Source organism: Falco rusticolus, chromosome 3 (assembly GCF_015220075.1).
Source record: "Falco rusticolus isolate bFalRus1 chromosome 3, bFalRus1.pri, whole genome shotgun sequence".
In the NCBI taxonomy this organism is placed as follows: domain Eukaryota; kingdom Metazoa; phylum Chordata; class Aves; order Falconiformes; family Falconidae; genus Falco; species Falco rusticolus.
In genome coordinates, this window is record NC_051189.1 from 70,078,383 (window position 1) to 70,104,162 (window position 25,780).

Consider the following 25,780-nt stretch of genomic DNA (forward strand, 5'->3'; position numbering starts at 1 on the left):
AACTGAAAATTGTCTTACAAAGTGTAATGGTAGGAGGGTTGTGTTTTCAGAGGGTTGAAAGTTGAGCAGGGAGTTCTGGTAACTCAAAGGTAGTGGGGTAGCAGAATACACTGAAGCGGTGGAAACTGAGCCAAATAAATCATGTATCAAGGGGAAAAGGATCCACAGATCACACTGCTATGCATATGGAAGGGAAGTAAAAACACGGGAAAATAAAGCAAATAGGGAGATTAGCTTACTGCTGCAATGAGGGTCTCTTATTTTAAATGCTTTGACTAGGAAGAAAAATCTCTAGTCAGTGATTTCACTTTAAGGCAAGAAAGAAAATTCTAAGAAAAGACCAAATGCCAGTCAGTTGTTTTACTGATTAGGTGGATGGGCTGCACTGCTCACTTAATTTGTGGTACTCAGAGGGAAAGGATTAATGCATAACAGTAATATCTGAATAGGTAATTGTTGTGTTAAAGGGGAATGGAGTAATTTAGCAGGAAATAACACTCCCCTCCCTGCCTTCCAACTCTGTCATCACAGTAATGTTAACTTTACTCCTGATGGTACAGTCTTCTAACAGCAGGAAAAAATTTCTTCTAAACACTTCTGGTCTCTAAAAGCTGTTTTGCCACATAAAATAATTCCATTTTTAAAGCCTTTCATATTTTTTTATGTCTGGTATCTTGCTGCTTCTAAAGACCAAAATCGGCTACAAATTCAGAAAAGGGGGCAGAGGGAAGGCTTACTGCTCTACAGGCTATATTAAGTTCAACTGAGTATAAAAATGTTGACTGTTTTGACAATGCTGTCCTTGATTGAGTATTTTGTTTTCTAGAATGGCCTGTATCATAGATTTTTTGCGTCCACCATCAAAGAATCTAGTGTCTAGTTTTGCACAAGTTAATTCCCACCCCTTCTTAGCTTTGTATTTTGGAAGTGTGAGCTTTCCTATGGCTAAAAAAACGTTGCTGCCTTAATTCATGAAAGAAGCGATACTGTAGTTGGATGCAGCTAGCTGAAACATTCATAGCATTGTTTGATATTCCTTGTACATAATAAAAAGGTTTCTCTGTCGTATGTTTTCAATTTGTGATCTGTTTAATGATTAGCATAAGCATTAGATACTCATGCTCATATTTTTAGCATTTTGTGTACAAGAGCTGTAGTGGATTCTTGCAATTGATGTTTATCAAAACTTCAGATCCACAGCAGTACAGGTAAAGGAATGCAGGTTGCAAAGACTTAGAAGTTTGGCTAATAACGAACATGAAATTCTGTTTGGCCAGGGTGAATAAATTATGGCTATGCTGATAAACAGTAGCTAATCTGTAATACAGAAAACTAGTCTTTCAGTAACAGGTGGAAGAGAAGAAAGGATGGTCATTTGCAAAGCTTCATATTGGACAACTAGGAATTAGTAAGACATTGGATTTTTATGCCTACTTTTATGTGATTGAAATACAAGTTTGGCTGAGCTGACTGTTAGAAATTGTAAATGCCTTTATAGTTTCCTTAGGTGCTAAAGAAGACTCTAGGTCCACAAAGATCTTTACTTTGTCTCCTTAACAATAAAGGTTCAGGAAATCTGGAAGAACTTATATTTCCATAGAAGATATGATAAAATACTAGAATGTTTTATTCTTGACTCAAAAAAAAAATGTTTGCAACCTCAGGCTCCATTATTCCTGAAGTGAAGAAGGGGTTTTATAAGGAAATGGTTCTATTGTATGTGAGTACGTCTGTGTCACTTAAGCTTTTGCTCCCTCCCCAGCATTAGATCTCGGTATGTGACCCAGTAACAGAGGAGTAGAAGCTGAAAGGCGCTCTTCTTGAGGGTTGGGTGGAATAGGTACCTGGTGGAAGAGGGAGACTGTAGAAGTTCTCTCTGAGCAAAAGACTCTCACTTAATGCCTAGGGAGAACAGGGGGAGAGCTAGACTTCCTAAAGGCCTTTATGACAGGAAAAGCTTTAGTCTTTGCTCTTGCACCTTTTTGCACACTGAAGTCAGTCACCCATAAGGTATGGATCTATTAAGTATGTGGGCTTCATTAGTTCTGATGTTTCAGAACTACCTTTTACTTTTGCTGTCTGTGTAGCAGCCAGCTCTACTACTACACAGAAACAATCTTTTTTTCTTCTTCCCCGCCCCCCCTTCTATGCTTCATTATTTACTGGTATCCATTTGGTTGCGTCCAGGCCTACCTTTCTTGTAGTGTGCATAAAGCATGTGAACTCCTCCCATCTTTTGCTGTCATGTCATGATAAATACTGTGACTCTGGTAACCACAATATTTCTCATTCTTGAAGGGACCAAGGGGAAGGGTAGTTGTTCAAGTGCCTATTTCATGACTGTCCCATATATGCACAGCTCTCTTGCAGCAAACGGATATGTTATTTTTTTCTTTTCTCACACCAGACTCTGAAATTACCCTTCAATGAGAAACTGTCAGCTTTCTAATGTCTCGTCTGTCGCCTGTTTCTTAAGCTCTCTGAGACTATCAGACATAACACAAACTAGTGTAAGCTCTCTTAAGCACTGTTCATGGTAACTTACAATGCCTTTAATTATAGGCACATATATATATATATCTGTAAAGATGCATACATGCATGTATGTATGGTCACTTACCAGTTTAGAAATGCAAAAGGATCTGTGTCTGAAAATGTAAGATGGTATGCCCTTATTAGACTGCACTGTGACAGCAGTGCAAAGAAGCAAACAGAACAGCTTGTGTTCTCTTGCTCAGCTGTGTTAGCTAGCTAGAGATGAGCGGATGCTATACTGATCATGTAGCGAAAGCTAAATGATTTTATAAACATATTAATGGATTCTGTGAGGGGCTTGGTAGAATTTTTTTTATATATATACATTTTTTTGTCTGGATAAAGAGGTGCATCTTGTTTCTTCAAAGGCTAACTTCTTGTATGCTTCCAGCTTTGATAATAAGGCTGCATTGATGTCCTTATATTAGCTGTTTATATAAATGTGTTTTATAGAAGGCTGTTTTGTAGACTTGGAATTGTTAGTAATATAATAAGAGTATTAATTATTCTTAACTTGGGATGTGAGGTATAAGAGGGAGTGTCTACCTTTTGGCTTTTTTTTTTTTTTTTTAATTGGGGCAAAATTGTATAGCATTTGTGATTTCTACTTTAATTTCAGAAGTTGGTAAAAAGAAGTGCAGGCAAAGCAAGAGCAGGTGTGAAGTTACTGAGTACACTTCGTCCCTGAACATGTATCGTGACCTCTTCTTCCTTCTATATTCTAGTTGTTTCTTTTTCTTTGGAGGCTGCCGACCATACTGAATTCTGCCATGTAGTAGGATAATGCTCTGATGCAGAGGCATGGCAGGTAGTAACAATAGTGAATGGAACAGACCCATTTTATTTATGACAAAATCCAAGTTCAGATGCGGACCACCACAGATTTGATACCTTTATCTCACATTCAGCTACAGGTTGCAAATAATTACTCTTGTTTCTTATTTTGAAGGAGTTTTCACACAGCTGCCTTCCAGAATAGTGTGTGCGGTTTTTTGACCACCTAGAAATGGAGGAACCCTTTGAAGTTACTCTATCATTTCATAAAACAGAACTAAGTAAAACTTATAATGCACTGCCTCCTCCAAAGAGATGTCAGTCTTAATGTTAACAAAATTAAATTCTAGCTAGTTGTGTGATTATTTTTTTTTTAGTTCAAGCATTTATCACTGCGTGAATGTACTGACCTGTTGTCCTCCTATGTGCTACAGAGAGAGATCAAATATATTTACAAATGCTGCAGAGGTAAGACATTATTTCAGTGAAGTGCTTCCAGAAATCAGAGCTAAATTTACAGCCAGTATGCTACAGTTTCAGAGAGGCTACCTCCCCAGCATCTATTAATTGTCAAACACCATTCCGTGAGACCTTCTTCCAGTTTATTAGCTACTATTCTGATTGTCTTTCTGAGAAGGTGATATGAAAAGAACCTAAAGCAATGTTGCCTTACACTCCCAAGACTAGCTGATAAGCAGCTTTACTCCTTTCCTGAATAGAAGTACCATGCAATTAAGAGTACAGTATATGTTGCAATCAGTGGAGGAGAGCATATGTGCTCTCACCTGAGGAAGACATCTGTGAGGGGAAAAAACCTTACAGCATGATACAAACTGCTGAGAAGTTTGCGAAGGACCGAACTATTGTAATTCAGCATGAATCTGAACCTGATGCAGTTGTGGGGCTTGGTAGACCTCGCTAATTTTGATTTTGTTCCATTGTTGTTTCCACGCTTCTTTCTGAAAAGCTGCTTTTTTTCTTTTTCTTTTTTTTTTAACGACCTTTTATGGCATTTGGGAATGATTTAACAAACAAACAAACAAAACTTTACAGAAGGTTGAAAATGCATGCATGGAGGAACTCACAGTGGTGAATAGTAAGTAGAATTAGAGCCTTTCTCCCCTCTGTTCCAACTGGAATTAAATAATACTAATATCCCTGTTGTCTGCATGCAGAATTACCTAATGATAAAGTTGCCTTCACTGAATGAAAGAGTTTGTGGAGTGAGATTATCTCTGTGCTTCTGAACAGTGAAAGAACCTCACGACATCTGTGGGAAAAAGAAAGATGTTTTTGCTAGTTCTGCTTGCAAGAATATTTTCCACCTTGAGCTGAAGTTGTTTCTAACCACTCTCTGATGAGCATCAGATAGGGCCTCTTGTCTCAGACCACTGCATAAAGGTTGACCACTCTGAGGGGGAAAATTTTCAGTAAAATGACTTCTTGCAGCAAACTTTGTATCTGTTTTTAGGCGGTTGTGTCTGTGGCAGTGTAGCTTCTCTGAAAAGGCATCTATGTTCTGCAGAAAGCACAGAGGCCTTTTATTTGACCTGGTGTCCAAGCAAGGTAGTTCACCTGCAGCTGTTCCTTCCTGATCTTTAAGGAACACTACTACTTCATCCACTCATAGCTCTCCCCACTTTTTCCTGGCTTTTCTTAAGCATGAATAGCTTGATGAACTCCTTTTCTCTGTGCCAACAACACAGAAATCTTGCCTGTCTGAGTTGAGACTTAACTTTGTATTAGCTAACTTCGGATTTCCACAATGTAGCTGCTAAGAGTTGTGCACCTTTTGTAGTCACTGGTGACAAACCTGCATTTCTAGGGTTTAGTTCTGGAACCTGTTACAGTGTCGGGTGAAAAGGTGCTGTGTAGGTGCCTGGTGCTCCAGGCTGTTGGAGTACTGTGCACAGCAGCAACTCAGAGTAGTTGGAGCATTTGTCAACATTGTAGGTGCCAGATTCAGATTAAATCCAGCCCTGCATCCCAGCTGCTGCCAACAGAGCTACTGATCTTTAACTTCATTTTGGTGATGAAATAATCTGTGAGTGTACAATGGGGAGGAAACCCAAAAACCTCATGAGATCATACTTGTCAGGTCACAGTCATCAACAAAGGCTTTCCAAAGAGCAAAAATTTTAACAGTACTAATTTTAGTGCTTTTACTGTTTCCTTTCTAAGCTTGCTCTTTTGCTGTAAACCTGAAATAAATACCCAGGAATTATACTTATGATAAAATTCAAATTGCTTAGAAAAACAGACTCTCCGTGTACTTAAGGTAAGGAATGAGCTATAAAACAGTGTGCTTCCTCCAAAAGATTGCCTTTGTAATATTTTGGGGTTTTGTTTGTTTGGTTTTGGTTTTTTTTTTTTTAAATGTTTGCAGCATTACAGAGACCAGGAACAAGAATATATTTGGTTGAAGTTGCAGGCACTGGGCAGATCGTGACAGAGTATTTGGTATGTGTGGTCTTAACGCTATAATGCTGTCAAAGCTAGGTCCCCGACAAAATGGTGATTCTACACTTTTGAGATATGCCACAAGTGAATTATAGAAAGGTTGCTTCAGATGGTGATTCAACACTTTTGAAATATGCCACAAGTGAATTATAGAAAGGTTGCTTCAGATGGTACTTGTACCTGATGATATCAGAAAGTTTTTAGAAATGTGAGTGTGTTGGGAGCTTAAGACGCAACCTTGGCATTCTGAAATGTTGGAGTATTTTGAACCTCTCACAGCTTTTCTTAGTATGTCATGTGATGCTTTCATGTTTTCACAGACCAGTGAAACAAGTACCATACCATAATGCTTTGGAATGTATCTGTAGCTTACCTGTGGGGTGGACTTCTGCCCAAATAGCAGAGGTAGGTGAGCAGAGCGCAGGTACTAGAGGTGGCTGTGCATGGAAAGGGTAGGCAGTGCAGCTTGCGCTCGGTGGGCTGGCCACCCTGTCGGATGGAAGGAGGAAGAAGTTGCATGACGGAAGCAGAAATCACTGCTCCACCTCCTCTATACTCCAGTGATAGCAGAGATGTTGTGTATGCTTTTTTTGTCAGCAGACTTCAGCAAATGTATCCAGCACACCTCGAGGACAAATCCACGTAGTTCTGTTCTAGAAGCTTGGCACTGGTTTCTTCTGACCAAATGTACTAGCATTTTGACTTTTTTAGTTAGCTGGGATAAAAATAAATAAAATACATATATGTATGTGTGTGTGTGTTTGTATGGCATTAGGCTATTTGAGGAGCTAGTCAATTCTGTGACTATGGAATTCCTCTCACCCCTGGATACCATCAGGAGGAAGAAATGGGGAACACTGCCAGTTTGCTCCTGTGCAGCCCGTCAAAACCTGCCTTGTTAAGTCAGCTTAAAATTGTCTTCAGTGAAGCTGGTGTTTTAGCACTATGACCTCTTCTTTAGCTTGGTCCCTTGCAGACCATTAGCAGCTGTTCCCTCAGGCTGTGGAAGAACTGGGTTCCAGTGTAGTTTTACGCTTTGGAGCAATGGATCTTGAGACTGAAATGGAGCACTGGCCATAAGCTGTGGTGCATCACATCAGATCTGGTGGCAGTGCAGTTTGGCTCTCTCCCTGACCTCTGGCTTGCCTTGCCAGCAAGGGAACAGAGTAAGCTCTGCCGACCTCAAGAACAGTTTTGGTGAAACCAGGCAGCCTTCAGAAGTGACTTGGCAGGAAAGGAAAGATTGCGGTAGGTGTCCATTTCTGCTTTCTGAGGATATAAAAACTGATGGAGAGTTGTGGGGTTTTTCAACCTCCCCTACCCCTTCCAACCTCTGGAATCTGGTTTTCTTCTGCATTAGAAATAAAGGCCTCTTCAGCCAAGCCTTTTCACTGGAAAAGTAGAGAAATTATGGAATCACAGTGTTAAAGGAAAAGGGAGCAGTTTTGTCCAAAAGGATGACTAGAAGATGTTTTCTTCCTTAAAAAAAGCTGTTTACATCAACAGCTAATTAACATCTTGATGAAAGATGTTTTCATGTTCAATAGCCTCAGCTTTTCATGTCTCTACTACATTCTCAGTAAACAGCCATGAAAAGATAGAAGGTTGCTGCAACTTACAGTATGTGGTAGACTGAAATAAAATTAGCCACGTCTTCCCCCAGAGCATGTTCACATACAAAAAAGTAAGTCTTCCTCCTAAACAACAAAGTCAGCATTTATGAGGATCTGATGCTATTATAAATTCATGATCTTTTCAAAAAGTAATATATGAATAAAACTCATTAAATTTAATATTAAAAACATATTTTTAACCAATATGCTTAACTTTCTATACTCTTAAAACAATGTTTTTTTAAAATTTATAATTAAAAAAAATATTTTTGTTTTGGTCAAAATTAAAATGAAAAGTAATTGCCAAATGTCAACATTTTCCATGAACTGGAAATTCAAATTAGAACCAGCACTTAACACTAGGTCGCTATGGCAATGTGAAATAATATTGGACATGTGGGTATAAGTCGTGATGTAATGTACTTAGGTCGGGACTCCTGGACTTCGGTCCAGCCCCTGCTCACAGCAGGGCAAGAATCAAAGCTCCATCAGGTGTCTGAGGGCCTTGCCCAATTGCATTTTGAAAATCTCCAAGGAGGGAGATTTCAGAGTTTCTCTGGGTACTTGTCCCTGTGATTAACCACTCTCTGGTGAAGATTTTTTTTCTTATGTCCAATTAGAAGTTCCCTTCTTTGGCTTTACAGTGATTGCCTCTCATCTGTTTGCTGTGCACTGCTGAGAGAACTCTGGCTCCATCTACTCTAACCTGATACAGGTGAGGACAGCAGCTAGTGTTTCCCCCTTAGCTCTCTTCGACTGAACAAACCTGGTTACTTCTGTCCCTGTATGTCATGTGCTCCAGCCCCCAACTATCTAACTGACCCTCTTCTAGATTCTCCAGTTTGTTGTTGTTTCTTTTGTACTGGGGGCACAAAACTAGACACAGTATTCCAAATGAGCATCAAGTAAAAGAACATCTTTAGGATTACTTCCCTTGACATGCTCTTTGTGCATCTTGCTAGCATTCATCACTGCAAGGGCATGCTGCTGGTCCACGTTCCACTTCTCTGCTGGGACAAAGGGGCAGGTCCTTTTCTAAAGAGCTGCTCTCTGGTGAGTCAGGAGGTGTCTTACTGTGTGATGTTGCTCCATCCAAGAGGCAGGACTTAACATTTGTCCTTTCTGAACTTCAAGAGATTTTTGTTGGCTCATTTTTCTATACTACTAAGGTCCCTCAGATTGCAGTGCTATTCTCCAGCCTAGCTACCACCTTCTGAAATTTGGTGTCCTCACAAACTTGTTGAAGATACAGATAATGAGACCAATTGCCTTCCTGCCAGGAGCACAAGAATAAGTCTGCATCACTGCAGGTTTACTCAAAGATCCTGTCACTGTTTTTGACCATCCTCACAAGAAACTGGTATGTCTGGGTTTGTGTACAAGGCTGGCATTAGATATTGCATTTCCCTTAAGAGCAGGCTCTAGCCCCGTGCTCTGCTTTGCATGGAGGATGCAAGTGAAAACTCAGATGTGCTTGAGAGTGCCATCCCAAAACTCACTAGGCACGGTTCCCAGGCCGCCTGTTGTTCATTTCTCACTCACCACCTGTGCATTCAGATCTATCTGCTGGCTCATAAACTGATTTATATAAAGTTCTTACTTCTCAATAGCCTACACCGTTTCTTTTATGTGTAGGTCTCACACAGGCCATCCTAGAAGATGCCTACAACATGCACTGGGTGACCAGAGCAACACATAGAAGTTAATTTCTGGTATGAGTTCAGTAAAAAAGTGTACCTTTCTGAATTTCCCCTCAGCATTCCCAGTGATCCCAGTAGAAGGAAGAAAACTTATAAATGTATGCCTGCCCTTTATTCTTTCTTCCCTTGAGCTAATTCTCTGAAAGGAAAAGGGGCTCTAGGAATACAAGTGCAACCATTCTGCCAGGCACTTCCTTGTCAATAGGGAAGGATTCAGTCACTAGGATATTTCCCTAAAATGAGTTAAAGCCACTGCAAGCTGACATCTGTGTTTCCAAGTGCTCCATTTAGTGAACAGCTCCTCTTCCCTTTGTTGACACAGACAGATTTTTAGATGATTTTACCTGTGGCCCTGTCCCCTATCTTTCTTGCCTGCTCTCTGGCTTAAAAGCCTCTGGCACGCTCACTGGTTTTGGGGATGAAAATCCTGGTTCTTCCTCTTGGGAGCATTTGTCCATCAAGAGCCTCAGGGCTGGGTGGTCTCGCTGTTCTCAAGTAGACAAGATGCTAAAAGCTTTGAGGAAGAACCTTATTAATGTAATCCCAGGTAACTGCCAGTGCTGACCAGTCAGGTCCCACATAGTGGCTGAAGTATGGATGTTTTCCAGAGAGTTTAGGTGCAGATGTCTGGGTGTTTACACCTGGCTCATTTTTGCCATATAGACGTCAAAGCCTAGAGAGAGAAAATAACACCAATGCCACAGAATTTACTTTCCCTGCTCTTGCAGGCAATTCAACATAAAAGCATTTTATAAACTGATCAAACTCCATAATTTAAGTTATGTGAACTTCACATGTCTTGTCTGAGAAGTTACACTGGGATAATTGCAGCAGTCTTCCTATGTAAAAAGACATCTTTTAACAGTGAGGTTGTAGGCATAGTCATGCCAGGCTTAGTAAAATCTGTAACTGATTCGCAGACTATGTAAATAAACCTGTACTTTAGGAAGATGGTAAGGAAGCGTATTGCCTTGCCCCTACAATGCATGAGCATTGGTAATGAAATGCTAATACCTTAAAAAAACATTTAATCACCATGTTTAGTAGAAAAATGCTGTGAGTTAATTAAATGCTCCAGAACCTGTTCCTTCACCATCTACCGTAAGACAGTGGCTTTCAGATAATGCTGAAGTTGAAAACAACACTGCTATTGATAATTTGTGGATCAGATGACAAGGAACCTTGTCATAAAAACTGACATACGTTCCCAACACAGTATCCTATCTTACCGTGTCATTGTGAAGTACCTGGCTGTGAAAAAGCTGCAAAAGCAGAGTAAAGTGGTGGAGTGATGGCACTGTGGGTTCTGGTATTCCAGGTGCAACTCAATTGTTTTACTGTAAACCAGGAAATGTGTGGAGTTAAAGCAATAGTTTCACAAAGTCTTATTTTATATTGTGCATTTAACACCATCACATCCCAGACTTGAAAGTGTTACTGTAATGCATAATTAACATGTCCATGCTAAATATTTCCAGCACCTGCCATGACAGAAAAGCTTTCATGCAGTGCTTCCCTGCTTACTTTTCACTTCTCACCCTCACTTGATGCTGCCAGGTAAAACCCCTGTAGCACAGTCTTCCTGAAAGACCATTAAGGTGCATCAGAAGACAACAGTCTCTCATTCAGGACCGAAAAGAAATTTTAAATCAAAGCAGACCTACATTTTATCTTGAAATAAGATAGTAAAGGAAACATAATACTCAGAGATATTAATTCCCAAGAGCCACTAATACTATTAGTAACAAGCAATACCATTGTTTCTTTATTCTCTTGGTCTGCTGCCTTCAAGTTCTAGGCAGACTAATCCCTCAACTTCTTTTCTGTTTTAAAGAATCATACGGCTTCTGCTCACCCTCCTGATATCCTCACTAGTTGCAGTTGCTACTTTGTAGGAGACAAATCATTCCTGTGTAGCTCAAGTTCATTTAAGGGATATAGTTCATTGAAGAACGGAGTTAGTCTTGGTTGTGCTTGGTCTTGCACAGGCAGTGCCTCCTTTTGCTTGCTAAGAAGGGCAGTAATCACAGGTCCTGTGCTTTGTTTCTGTGGGGGATAAAGCCATTTACATCTGAGCAAAGCCAGTGCTTTGCCCTTGCTTTCATCTTTGCTCTGCATCAACACCACTCCCAATTTCTTTGTGTATGTGCCCACCTTCCTTCACTGCCAGAAAGTACTGCTTGGTTTTCTGCTGAGGGGATCTAGCATCATCCTGCCTTTTCCAGGAAAAAGCTTGAGATGAAAGTGTTGGGTAGGTCCTACCCTATCACACCTGCTTCTGAAACTGGTCCCCAGGCATTAGGGGATGTGTTCTTTTGTCACGTTAATGAAGAAAAAATAGCTTTTGTCTCAAGTCAGACTTGTCAAGTTTGTATATGTTTCCTTGTAAGATGTATGCTCTCCTTGCATCAAAGCAGCATGGAAATGGAAGAATTTAATCCTCTCCTCACAGTAATTAGGTGACACAGGCCAGGCTAGAATTCAGGATTTCCAGGATCCTTAAGTTACAAATATTCCTCTACCTAATGCTGTGCACTTGACATAAAAGTGTAAGGTCCATCTAATATGAGTTAGCCTGTGCATGAGTTGTCAATACTAGGAAATACAGGAGAGTGGAGGGCCTGCTTGGCAGTTTACAGCAGAGCTTGGCTGTGCCCAGTTTTGAGTGCCCTCAATATGGGAAAGACAGTGACAAACTGGAGCAAATCCAGCAGAGGTGGTCAGGGGCTGGAGCACTTGCTCTGTAAGGGGAGGCTGAGGGAGCTGGACCTGTGTGCCCTGGAGAAAGGGAGGTTCAATAGCAGCCTTCCTCTGCCTAAACAGAGGTCATGAAGAAGTGGAAGGCAGGCTTTTCACAGCAGTACATGGCAGGAGGATGAGAAGCAATGGGCATAATTTAAAATGAGAGGGGTTGGATGTAAGGAGTAATCTTTCCACCATGAGGACAGTAAACTGTTGGAGCAGGCTGCCCAGAGCGATTGCGCAGTCTCCTCCCTTGGATGTTTTCAAGACACAATGGATAAAAGCCCTGAGAAGCCTGGTCTGATCTCATCGGTGACCCATCTTTGAGTTTTAGGTAACAGGGGCTTGCACTAGGTGTCCTTTCAAGGTCTCTTCTAACCTGAATTATCCTAAGATGGTATGATTCTTATGGAGCCTTTCTGATGTTGACTTGAATGTCTGCCTCCTCTGAAACTTGGGATATTTCTGCTGGACGGCAGTTGAGGTAAAGAGCTGAAGGTGAGCAGAACCTCAATAAAAGCCTGCTTCAGATTACCAAAGGTCTTAGTGAATTGTGGAGAAAAAGAAGATCCTTAGTTTTACCTGTGATTTTGTTCAGTCTTTGGAGCTTGAATTTGTCATTTACTTAACTGAGTAGAGACAGTTCCATGATATTAGCTAAGAATACAGTATAGACTCCAAATAAATAAATCACATGTCTGCAGGAATCAGCAAAACTGTACATGCTACTCCATCTGGTGGGGAAATCAATAACAACTTCCAGTGTTTAAAAGGTGTAGACATTCCTCCATCACAAAGGCAGTGTTTTTCCAATCTGGTTCCTATCTGTAAGCAAGTATCCTTGCTTTTGCAATACTTTCACTACAAAGGACAGACATGTTCATGTGACAGACTTGTTTGGGGAATTTTGTTTTCTGAAAAATTCTGCAGGTATAATTACTATTTTTTGTCGTGTTCCCTTTCTTTCAAGATGAGTAGCCCAGATTGATGTGGTTGATGGGTTGCAAATAAGAGACACAGCCCTGAAAAATTTGGTCTCCTCTTTTCTACATGTTGTAGACTTAGAACATGAGAACGTTTGCTAAAATATCCAGAGCAGATCTTGGAAGTCAGTCTTTGTGGTCCAGGATTGCGTTCTGTCTGTTTGTACAGGGCTTAGCTCAGTGGTTCCCAATTAACGCCTCTATGCAATGTCATCAGCTGGAAGTTTCTTCAATAAATTCGGGAATGACTGCATAGAGGTAAATGAGTGACAGTGTTGACGGTGTCTGGAAATAACATGGAGCGTGTTAGGATGGAATTAATATTCATATATTTTTGGACAATAATAGCAGTAAAGGTCATGTTGCCTCTTCCATGAGCTATGAGATTCCATGTCTGATAGTAATTTCTCTCTTGAAATAAGAGAACCTCATAAGAAAAACACATGAAAGAGTAAAGGCTACGCTAAGAGTTATACGCATTTCATAATGTCTTTTTATTATCATTAAATAATCAGTAACAACCATTTCTTTCAAAGTAACACACACATTGTAATAGAGGGAGATGTCAGAGACAGCGAACCTCAGTTTAAATCTGCATTTGTGTTTGGATATGCAGGCAGAGACTGAGGATTATGTTGACTGTCTTGGAGACTCACATATGCTGTTTATTCCTATGTTGTGAGCTAGAAAAGGAGCAGTGGGCACATTTCAGGAGTACGATTGCTTCATCTTGGTGAGAAGTAAGCTTTCATTTGGACCAGAGAGGGTGTTGCAGTGCTCTTCACAGCCATGAAATCTTCAGTTTTGATCTTCTTTTGCAATAAATAAAAATGCCAGTTTGTTTGTTTCCTGTACAATGGCAAATTTTTAATTCAGACATTTGTTGCAGAGACTGACTGATGAGTAATGAATTGTAGTTCCTTTTAATTCAGTCTGAACTGAATATTTGATCTTGAAAACAAAGGTTTTGCATCACAGTCCCCACCACTTGCCAGAGGTCCACTTGATCTGAAGACATACAATTCTTGAGAGGTTTTTTCAAACTCAGAATTTGCCTGAAGTTAAGAACGGCGGCCTCCTGGACCTGTTGGCTTTGTATGGACTTGTCTTGGCCTGCCTGCAGATTTCTTTTAGCTTGTTTACCTGTAATAGCAATTGTCTAATGACCAGGTAACTATGATACCAGAGGCCCCAGGGCTATGAACACTTCACAGAGGTCACTTACTGGTGATCAGAAGAAGGCAGCCTTTAGAGCTAGGTAAAACCAGTTAGGGATAACAAAAAGAACAAATATTAAGTATCCAGCAGATGTAATACACACCATACATAGTAAGTACATGTACAATATAGAGTTGGAGATGAGTGAAGAAAGACCAAGGTGCAGAGCATGTTAGAAAACATGAAAAGGAAGAAACTGCCAACATCATACTTGTGAAAGACGTGAATACTGACAGCTCACTGTTCCCCTCCCCTGCACCAGCAGAAAGGAAAGCACACTGCCAAAAGAAATGGATAGATATTAAAATGTTTGTGTATATACAATTTTAACTGAATATAATTTCAACTTTCATCATTGTAACTGGATGTGTAATTCTTTCATTAGGCTTCAGCTAGACTCACAGTAAGTTCATGGCTTTGCATATGTGGCGTGTTCCTTTTGCCCTGCCCTGCCCTTAGATTTCAAGACTGACGGGAATTCAAGCTGTCTGTAATGTAGCCTGAATGCAATGACTTGGTAGCAGAGGTTAGGAAACAGTCATGAACGGTTGTGTATCCCTGACTGATACAGCAAAAGTATCTTGGGATGACCTGTCATGAAGGGTACATACCCACTTGTTGCCATGCTTAGCTGGAGCAGATACATTTGTTGCCAGAGATATTTTTTTTTTCAGAAGAGAGTGAGGGGGAATGTTCTGTTCAAGGAAGGTGTATAATAATGTCATGAGTTACTCTCGTCCTAGAGAGGCTAGATGTATGACTTTTTTAAGTCTTGAGGAAAAGACAGCTTGCATGCTCCTTAAGATGACACTACTGGATTTGGCCTTCTTGCACTTGACCCAAATGTAGTGACTCTGTGGTTTGGTTTCTGAGCTATTATTTGGGGATGATTCAGGCAGCCATCATCCTCTGATACCAGGATCTGCCATCTTTCAAGAAAACTTTTCAATTCATCTAGAGTCAATCTAGTTAGATCTTGTGAGATCTTGTGCTGGTGAGACTTCTCAGGAAGCAGGTGGAAAAGCACCACATTTAGAGCTTATTTACTTTGTCTAGCAGCGGGTACAGTGATTTGGGTAGACCAGTCATTACATTTCAGAAGTTGTACTGAGAGAGCTTAGCTTGGGAGCAGGTCTGTGAAGGACAAGGGTCTGTGATGGTGTTTAAAGGAAAGCATCAAAGACAGAGGCAATGACACTGCTACTGTGTCATTTTAAAACACTGGAGAACAAACTGTGCTGATATTAACAGGAAATACTGTAAGCCATGGGCTGTTTCCTGTGAGGCCAAAATGCAAACCCTAAAATTCAAATTGCTCTTCGAATGTGTGAAGGACAGATTTAGACCCACGAGGGAAAGAAAAGCTGTGAAGAGGAGGAGGGCTAACAGCTTACTTCTTGGCTGTTAACATTGAATAATTAAATACTAACAGCCAAAAGGAAAGCTGTTGTTTTCCTAGTCCAAATACCCAGCCAGGAATAAAACATTAAGCAGCTATACAAATGATGTCTTTCATTTTCTTTTCATAAAACAAACCACTAAGTTAAACAACATATAATTTGGATACATGGAATATGAGTGCATTTTATATAGCCAGAAGTGTAATTTCTGGAATTGGTACTTTGCATGTCACGGGTAAACTGAACATTACTTAGTGTGCGGAGTTTTTTTCCTTAAAATTCATTGTGCATCTGTGGAAACTAAGGCTAATATCTAGAATGCTAAAGCTTTAAATCCTGACTACCTTATGGTAAAGAACCCCCTAAAGGGCTTGTGTGTCCAAAATCTTACCTGGATTTTTTTTTTCCAGCTATGTCATTTAGTCCAAAAAAAAAAAAAAAAGTATTTACTAACCCTGTCCTGCTTTTGGAAAGTGAGTCATTAGTCTGTGCTTTTACTGATGGAGGGTCTTAAGGTGGTGTGGCATTAGACTCTGGCCCCTGCTGCTTTTGAAGTCTTCACAAAGGCTGAACTTTTGAGAGGTTTTCAACCTGCAGCTTAAGTTTACCAGTGAGGAGAACAAACCAAGTTGTCTTACTGGTAGTTTTTCTTGTATGTAAAGCAAGGGTTGTAAAAATTAGAGTGAAACAGAGACGCCACATTCATGGGTTTACAACCCATGCCCATTCACACATTTTATACTATACTGTAAGAAAACCCAGAGAAGAAAAGAAAAGGAAAAAAAAAAAAAAAGTAAGAGAAAAAAAGACAGATGAAATGAAGGAGAGATGGCACTTAGAATCCAGTATGTCTGACAGAAGAAATACCCCCCAGAGCCAGAAAATTGTCATCAGGTAGCAATGATATCAGTCTAGAGCTCCTTCCAGCTTCAGATCACGAGGCCCATCAGCAGAGCTCCCCATACACAGCACCCCTTCACAGTCACTCATCAATCAAACAACTCTGAAAATAAAGACCACATGTCATCAAATTTGTGGAATTCTTCCCTTCCTGTTTATGTAAGAACTGCCAGATCACTTATGTTGCTGCACCAGCTTTCTGTCCTCAGAGAGGCGGGTGATTTTTCCTAGTGGCAGAATAGATAAGTCCTTTCACTTCTGGTATGAAAATCAAATGTATTTAAAAGACAGTTTCACACTGCACAGGGCAGTGGGGACCTTTGTAGGAATGCAAAAGTAATAGCTTTGAAAGGCTATTTATTCACCTCTGTAAAGCCCCTCTGCCACATTGGATGGAGAAGGATGGAAGGATGGATCCAAAATACCATATTTGCCTATGCAAAAGCTTCATACTTATTTGTACTGGTTGGATTCAAGCACTGGGACCGGCAGATTGCTCCGAAGAGGACAGTGTGTGATTGTGCAAGGGCCATAGGAGCACAGTATAGAGGCACACACAAATAGATGGAGTCAGGACTCGAAGGCTGCATCTCCATTGCTGAATAAAGTGGGCTAGGGACTGCTCTGTGACCCTGGGGCCAACAGGCATGGCTGAGGTCAGGCTCATACAGCTCAGCTCTTAACCCATCCTCCCCGTCAGAGAGGCTGGGTGCGTCTGTCACAGCTGTTGACCTTCATCAACTCTTGAAGTGTAACTAGAGATCAGAAAGGTCACTTGGCCTGGGCCAGAGCTGTGCTAGAAACCGAGCTAATGGTTCCATGGTAGGGCTGATTGCTCGTCAGTGCCAGGCCTGTGCCCACACCCTGTTTGCTTTACTTGGGTAGGTGCAGGCAGAGGCTCCCATGCCCACATCGTGCTAGAATGGCAGGTATGGTACAAACCAGTCCTATTTCAGTGAATTGTCACCTCTGTGTAGCTCAGCCCTACTCAACCTACATTTTCAGAGGCACCATCAGAAGCAGAGATCACTCCTTGTAGTAACAGGCACTCCTTTCTCTAATAGAGCTGCATGGATAAGGAAAAGGTTGGAATTTATGTTAGAAACATTCAAAAAATAGCAGTACTTCTGCTGGCGGTTTTCCCAGCACACCATGTGTCGACCTTTTCTGGTCAATGTAAAAACCACAATCAACTGTTACAGGATTAGTGTTTCACCTCAGATGTATCACCCCACGCTTTGCTTTCTCACTGATGCCACCCTGCCACCCTTTCCAAGTGACTGCAGGCTCCCTTCGTGTGCCCTTTTGCTCGAGACTGTTTCCAACATGTGTTCCCAGAGAAGCCATCAGAGGCTCCCAAAGGCATAGCCTGCACATTGCCCAAAGCCAGGATTTCATTCTTTCCTCTGCATGCCTGGGCCCCATTTCTCCAGTGTTGCTTGTCCAACTTTAAAATGTTCTTTGTAAAGCTTTTTTTATTGACTTGCAGATCTCTTTGATTATCAGAGGAATATCCCCTTCTTCTTCCACACCTGTGTGTGTTTTTATTCTCTTTTACCCATAAGACTAATTTCTGAGGGTTCTCCACCCTCCCAGCCCTTGAGGACGACCTGATGCTTGTTCTTTGCTGGTCTTTGTTCCATATGCTGAAGATGAAGGCTTTGTATATTTTTAACATTCTCCCATAGCACTAATTCTTTATATCCAATGTGAATTATTGGCAGATTAACAGCAATCTGGAAAAGCAGATGGTGCTTTCCAGACCTCCCTCCTCCTTCCCTGTCATGGTTGAAAGGAAACTAATATTAATGCAGTCCCAACCTTCAGCGAGAGCACAGGCCTACTCAGTGTGTCAGGCTGCCAGATCTTTACATACAGCTTTATCTCATGTACGTACTTCCTATTTCTTCTGGATATAGAAATAAACCTCCAATATATATCAGTATTTTTATACTGTACCAAAATTTTATCTATAGTTACAGATGCAATTATAAAACCACCACATAACTACATCCGTGTATAATCACATAGATATCTATCGCTGGCTTTGTATTTGTTCTCCTAAATGTATGGATGTGTGTTCACAGAAATACATATGTACATACGAGCATACCTGGTACATCAGGTATTTGTGTGTGCTTCCTAAATCCATTGGGCATCAATACTGACACATTTCTCTGTGGAAACTCTGAAATTTAGGTCTGATTGGAAGTTGTTAGCGTGGCTTGGAATGGCAAATTTCCACCAGCTACTGATTAATCACAGACATCTCTCCTGGCTAGAAACAGACACTTGTTCGCTTTCTGTGCACAGTTGCACTATGTCTTACCTTTATGCTTACATCATGTTTGGCACCTTTTCAGTCTTTCTGTGCTGGGCAACTTTTTTCAAAGATTTCATGTTGAGAAAATTCATCGTGGTAATTGTACATGCGCCTTTTCCCTGTACGGGCAGTATTATTTGTCACCAGTTTTACTCAACAACAGATAAGAACTGTTTGGATGTGCACCAATACACCTCAAGCTCTTTCTTCAAGCTTCTTCCAGGAAAACATCCATTTTTTAGCAATTCTTTCATTTCATAGTAGGTAAGGTTTGTATGAAATTCACTGAAAAGAGCAGAAACTTGTAGCAAATAATACATGCACGTGTATATACGCCCACCAACACACAGAGGTTTCAGTCTGAGACATGCAGCCTCTTTCTGGCAGATGCTTTCCCCTTGTCTCCAGTAGTCTATTTTTGACCATCTTTTCTTTCAGCCTACAATTAATAAAGTCAGTTACCAGAGCAGTGAAATTGTTTCTTCTTTCTTCTTTATTGTTTTATATACTAATAGCTGTTCCTCATTGTGTTACCTGTAAGAAGGGTTTTGATGGAAACTTTTCCAAGAGAGAAAGGATCCCACGGCACTGGGGGTTAGTGAAGCCTGGGGCGCCCTCTTAAATTCTGCACTTCTGCACCACTTACAATATTTGTTTTTTCAGGTGTTTGGTTTTTTTTTCAAGAATAGTGTTTAGTCCCTTGGTCACAGCTTCCCTGCATCGAATAGCAAGAGGCCACCTTGCCAGTGAATATAGCATCAATGAGTGTGGCATTTTTGGTGATAAGCACTGCAGGGAGAGTACCTCGACTGGGATGTGATGACATTTTGTGAAGTTTTGTTGTGTTTTACTTTGGTTTTGTTTCTCTGTTTGTTTCATTTGTGACATTTTGGATGTTTGGCAAGTAACAAGTGTACTCCAGGCAAATCTTGAAAGATAAATGTGTTTTCCCCCATCCATGACCAAGTGTCATCTCATTTAAGATTGAGCAGATTAATGTAAAGTTCACCAAGATAATTTGGAGCCCAACGATGGAAAGCAAAATTTATTTATTAATACTGGCTTCTGGTATCATTTCAGACTGTTTCATGCTCATCTTATAAACAACCCCTTGCATTTACTCAGCTAGATACTTATACTCCAAAAGGAGTAGCATATGGTGTGAAAACCAGATGCCCCTGCCCACATAAAAACTCTATACATTTGTTTGAAAGTAGTCAGGAAACAGTCACGATCTTCTTCCCACTCTCAGAGGAGTCAGCTGAACGCAGCCGAGCCCCTGTTTAGCTCCGGGTGCCTGCTGGTGTCGCCTGGGCTCTCCTGGGGGATGAGTGGGACGGACTGTCTTCTCTCGTGGGAACGTTTCGCCGTGATCCCCTGACCTCCCGGTGCTTTGTGTGTTAATTCTCTGTGCTGGCATAACCTGCCTCTTCCCCTCAAAGGCTGGCTGGGCTCCTCCACAGAAACTTTCTGCTTCGTTCCTCTCCAGTGCCTGGCTCGGTATCTCATTCTTTGTGACATTGGGGACCTCCTTGCCGACAGCATCCCGTATGCAGTTTGGCCTCTGCTTCCAGAGGCCAGGTTCACATCCTGCCTAAAAACTGCCTGCAATTCCTCATCTTGCTAAATCACTACTCCGAATAAGAACCTGTCGCAAAGCCTGTAGTAAGTCACAACTTTCACTTCTGTGGCATTGTCACTTCTGACCATTCCCTGTTCTCAGAGGTCGATACTTGTGTCAGCCGTTAATTTTTCATAGTCCCCCTCCAGCTGCCTTGCTCCGGCGATTCTCTGGCCTGTGCAGCTGTAACAGATCAGGATGCTCCGAACACCAGCCCGGCCGGGTCCCTTCCCCGCGGCGTGGGACCGCCGGCACGCTGGGCAGTGGGGCGGTGGGTTCGGATGGGTGAAGCCCGGGTCCGGTCCGTGCTCTGCTAGCGACCTGCCATGCGGGGGCAGAACCGCTCCACCTAGGAACGGGAAATGGCTCTACCGGGCAGCCCCTGGCTCTGCAGCCCTTCTCTCCGCAGGAGCAGACACTCCGCTGAGGAAACCTGCGGGCTACTGAGTTCCCTGGAAGCCCTTTTCGTTCAGGATAGCCTCATCAGTCTTGCGGTGTCCTTCTGCGCATTGGCAACAGCTGATTTGGCTGCTCTTCCCATAGCCCCAAAACATAGGAAGCCCACGATCGTGAGAAATTTCATACCTTCTGCTGCACCTGAGCTGCCAGACAAGCCAAATTCAGCTCCGAATACTTAGCGAAGATCAGAACGAGCCAACAGTGCACATGGCTGCTGCGTGCTGGAAACGTCGTTGTGTAGTCTGGGTCAAGTGTGACACCAGTGGGAATTGCATATGCAGAGGCATGGCATGCTGAAGGGGTCTACAGTGTATGGACCTATGCACCTCTCATGTGCACCCCAGCACCCCAGATGTGCAGAGGCATGGCTTTCTGGTAGGACCTATATCATTGTAATATTCTACTTTTTTCAAGAATTCTGGGCATGGACAGTAGATCTTTAAAGGCATTGGAGTATTTTTAGTGATGCTATTCTGAAAGTCTTCCCTGCAGAAATACTATTTTAAAAAGTCTCTACAGCTCTAAGTCATATGAGTCACTAACAAGGGTTTATATCTTCCTTTTTAGATCTAAAAAGCATTTCTTTCTTCAGTAGATTCTTACTTTGCTCTCCCAGAAAAACTGATGGGTTTGTTCTTTCAGTCAGGCTAAAAGATGTTGTTGAAGGCCTCCTGGTATGTTTTTCTCATGTACTTCAGATGATGCAGGTAGTGCATGGACAGCACTGTGGCTGATGTTTGACTTCAAAATACCATTTCGCACTGGACTTAGACTGTCATTTCTGTCCTGTTGGCAAAGCTGCACTTATTTCATGCCACTTGATTCTTCTTTGTTGCATGGGACATGCCATTAAAGGCCAGAATTCAAGCAAAGGATCTTTATTTTTTTGATCTTTTGTGAAAAATGAACATATAAGCAAAAAGGCTTACATGGGGGTGGAGGCAAGGACGCCTGCTTTCCTCTCCATTTCCACCTGTAAAGGAGCTTCAGTTCTAAACTGAGTAACAGTGTATTTCTGGTAATACCTGAATTTCAGTCCTCTGTATCCCGATTTGCAAACTTACCACCGAAATCGGTGAAAACTGCTAAAAAATATTTTTTCCAAAACCTGCAAGAAATAGCTCAAAGCCTTTAAAAACATCTGAGTTAAATCCAATTCCTTAAATCCCTGATGGAAGAAATCTTATTACCTCCAACACTATTATATACAGGACAAAGCCTGTAAGGCTTTGCCAAGTGATTGAAAAAGGCAAACTAATGACAGCACTTGAAATTACCTGTAATTATCAGTGACACCGGGTCAGCATCATTGCAATGACAGTCTCACAGAGTGGTGACTCTGACGGGTTCAGACTTTATACAAAACTGCAAAACAAAATGTGACCTCCACAATCAGTAATAAGGTATCTCTGGAGCATTTAAGCATCTGAATTCACAATCTACTGTGTGGCTGCTTTCATCTTTTGAAGAGCAGTTAAATTCTGAAGAAAAGGGTCCCAAGCGTTTTCCTCGTCAAAATCACCTCTTCTTTCCCATTCATATTTACTCAGGCCTCTCCCTTCACTGTCACCATCACACAATGTCTCTGCAGCAGCTATAACAACTGCTTATATGGAAAGGTAATAATAGGAAGGCGTTTAATGAATTTTAAGCTGACTTTAATGTAATTTAGCAGCTGGAAACAAGGAGAAGAGCCAGCACAGTGTGACCTGCCAGCTCTCTATGGATTGTCAGTGGTCAATGTAGTACATATTTCAGCACTGCTCTCCAGGGTACGCTGGCGACGTTTCTTTTCTCCAGCTACATTCCTGATTTCAATTAAATCAGAGTCTGAAGTACTCTTTCTGATATAGTTAATACCTTCCAATAAACGCTCTTGGCTTCATTTTTCCCTAGACACTGTCTTTCCTCACACTTCTTCACTCAGTGAGTGAAGCAGACATCACCTGAAAAGCAAAGATGTTCTTTTTAGAGAGAGACTAGAACTGAAGTTCTGTCTTGAGAAAGCAGGGAAGGAAAAATAGTCCTTTGGTTACATAGCAGTAATCCTCCATTCCTGGGAAACCTCTCCAATTTTTTCTTTTGTTCCTTCACTGTTACTATTTTAATATTAGGTCTGCAATGTTCTTGGTTTTTTTACCCTTTCTATAACTATAAAGGAATTTCCAACATAAAGCCACTCATCAAACTATACAGCTGAAGTTTTCAGTTTGCAGGGAACAAGCATACCTTGAAGTTCTTTTCTCTTTATTTTCCACTAAGTATATGAACCAAATTGTTAACACATTGACCCAAAGCCTTTGAAGCATTATAAAGCTTTTTATGACAGCCTACAATTAGTATTATATAGTTTCTTTTGAAGAAGGCTTGCAACAGGTGTCTTAGCTTTCTGCTCCTTGCTTCCGTCCCCTCCAGTTCAATTCAAAATGCGCAGTTTAACACCATTTATTAAGATCACCCTTGTTTCCAGCTCAGCTGTGTCTGTGCTAGGACAGGTCAGGAAACTACAGTTGAATACTAAGCTGGGCAAAGAGCTGCATTTGCCTTCATTTTTGCAAAACTTCATTTTGATACAAACTCATTTTTGCAGTTTTCAGCTGTTTTGACCTATTTAAAAAAAAAACACAAAAACATAAACCCATCAAAAACCCCCTCAGTCACACTGTTGTGATGAGCTCCACACGCAGCTCTTGGTGGTGGTCCCACTGCTGAGATCCAGAACAGCACAGAGTTGTGCTGGTGGTATCTGGAGCCATTCAGCTGCTTTGAGCTTTGCATTAGAAGCTGGTGACCTTGTGACAGTTTTCTTTGCTTGCCATGGAAGGATTGTGTAGATCACTTCAGGTTCATTTGGTCAGATACCAGTATACTCCATCGCTCTTTGACATTCTCATTTTGCCTTTTTGGGTTCATGACCAACCACGATAACCTGTGGCTGCTGAGCCACAAAACCAAGTATGTCCATGGCCGTGCGCAGCAGATAGCTATAGTTCTAGGGACCTGACTGCTGATGACTACCATTTCTCCAAAGGCGTTCAAACAACTGTGGATTGTACTAGCTGAATATTTAAGCTAGGGTGAGGATGCCTGTACCTCCTGGCCTTTGCAGATTTGTGCATTGTATGAAACACAAGTCCTGGCAGCTGTTCTGATCACAGCAGAACAGCAATTCTGATGCACAGTTGGACTACTCAAAGCCATATGGCAGAGCTTGCTCCGAGCTTCTTAGCCCTGTGAACCAAACTCCGTGCTGCTACCTCCAAAGTGAGATGTTGGGGTAGGACCCGTGCTGTGAGAGAGAAGCGAGGAAAAGGAGCTAGCTCAGAGAGAGGGGGGGGAGAGCCTGGGGAATGCAGCTTGGTGCTGCTGTTAAGTGCGGTGAGTGAGAATAAAGACCTTGGTGGAAACGTCTGTCCCCATCCCCTCATTGGTGCCAGCAGCTGCGCTGACATGGCTCTCTACAGCTCTGGCTTATTCAGAGCAGACATCAGGGCTGTGGCCATTTGTCAACCTGCTGCCCAAGGAAGCTGCATCCTCCGTGCTTAGGATTGGCCCTGCTGTGCATGAAGGTGGAAGGCAAGCAGGCAGAGGTGCCCCAGCTCGTGTAAAGGGCATTGAGCACTGACCTTTCACTTCTATCCCTTCACTGCATATTCCTGGATAATCTCACAAGTTGTAAAGTCTCAGGCTGCAGATAAACAACTTTTAAGTTGAGACCACTGCTGGACATCCCTCCCCAGTTACACATTCCTGTCACTTCTCTTGTGGTGTCGCTGGCATCCCTGCATAGTGAGCAGATCAGAAAACTGACCATGGTACAGAAGTGAACCCTACTGGATTACCAGTAAAGCAGAGGAATGGGATAGCTAATGCCAGGAAGGAGACTGGGATGTACAGCTGTGGTAAGACCATAAGGGACTGTGGTGCAGAACAGCAGGCTTGGATCAGCAAGAGTATTTGGTTTACTAACTTCTGTTCAGGCAGCTTTTTTGGGGGTGTCAACCTGGCGTTGCTTTGGAGATTTTGGGTACAACACGGATTATTTCTGGTAGACAATTGCTTATTTCCAAATCAGACCACTGTCATCATAGAACAAATGCATTTGTAGTTATTGTTACTGAAACAAAAAGGGCTATTTGTGATGGACAGCAATGGTATGACACGTGTCTGAAAAAAAAAAAAAGAAGAAAAAAACCCACAAAAACCCCCAAACCACAACATTTCCATTCCCTTTGCCCTTTTTAAATTGACCTGGTCTCCCCTGACGTTGCCCTTATGCATCAACTTTAGAGATCATACAGTTTTCAAAAAGCCACCCAGGCATGTTGACAAATTCAATCCGTATAATTAGTACCTATAGCTGGAAAAAAGCTTGATACATACAAAAATCCTTGTGATACTGATAAATATAGATGCACCTTCAAAGTCTGTAAACACATGTGTACTTACGCTGTCTTGTGCTGTTACCACAGTTTTGAAAATAACTCAGTTAGATGGGTTCTTTTCTTAACTATATACTGAATTGTGAGTATTGTGTCCTAAAAGTAGTTCTTATTAATACGAAATAAGAAAAAAAGAGGATGTTACTAAGCTTGAAAGTTACTAAGCTTGAAAGTTCCCAAGGAATAACGTCTGTAATTGTAAGGGCTAGAAGAGCCTAAAAACATTGCTCAGAGCCCAGAGCTGAGGTGTGAAACACATCACTAAGTGCTGGGGGATTCATAGCTACTCGCAGACCGAAATGTGAGTGGGCAGACTTGTGAGCCTTTCTGAAGAGAGGCATGATGCTTTGATGTGCCCAGTAATTACATTATGAGTTCTAATTGATGTAAGCAGTAAAAAGAGAGTGCCTCATGGCATGGAAAAAAAGACTGGCAGATACTTCTAGTCATTTGCTGTGCTTTGGTAAGAGATTGTCCAAGTGAACACCTCTCCATTCAATCACATTTTCCACTGGAAATTCCTCTTTCCTTCGCACATCTTTTAACATATGAGACTCTCTGTGGGCTCATTTGAATAGCTTGCCACACAGGTACATCAGATGAAACCACA